The sequence below is a fragment of the Plasmopara halstedii genome, assembly GCF_900000015.1.
Source record: "Plasmopara halstedii genome assembly, contig: Scaffold_650, whole genome shotgun sequence".
NCBI lineage: Eukaryota > Oomycota > Peronosporomycetes > Peronosporales > Peronosporaceae > Plasmopara > Plasmopara halstedii.
The window spans coordinates 230,984-231,540 of NW_020187567.1; positions in this window are offsets into that span (position 1 = coordinate 230,984).

Consider the following 557-nt stretch of genomic DNA (forward strand, 5'->3'; position numbering starts at 1 on the left):
TCCTACGCGCTGTTGCTCGGTCTGGAGCATGGTAGATGCGATGGCCATCTCGACCTCTCTCACCAAGAGCAGGAGATTCTCTCCATCCTCCCCCTCAAAGACCTTAACGCTCACCATGAGCGGCTTAGGTTGGGGGAAGTCTTCCGTCACCGACGGTGGCATCATAGACGCAAATGATGCAGATACTTCTGCTGCAGGTACTCAAGCAGCGCGTTTTCGTAACTCGAAAACGCCTCTAGACGTGCACCGATTGCCTCGGGGCCTTGTGCTACAAGGTGTTGCACGCAGTCAGGGCCAAGCAAGGACATCAGCTTGCTAAGCCTGTCCTGCATGCCCTAAGGCAAAAAGAGAAACTCCTCCATCCTCACAGAGGATCAGTCTAACGACTCAGCTGTAGATTGACTGCAAGTGCTACCAAGTGCAGCGGGGCTGCCGTAGCAAAACGTTTGAGGAAGCGTAATTTAGGTCACCGACCTTTCCTTCTTTACAAGAACCAAGCATGAGTTAGCGGATCGTAATCCGCTTACTCCAAGAGTAATTATTGCCTTCCCAAGGCT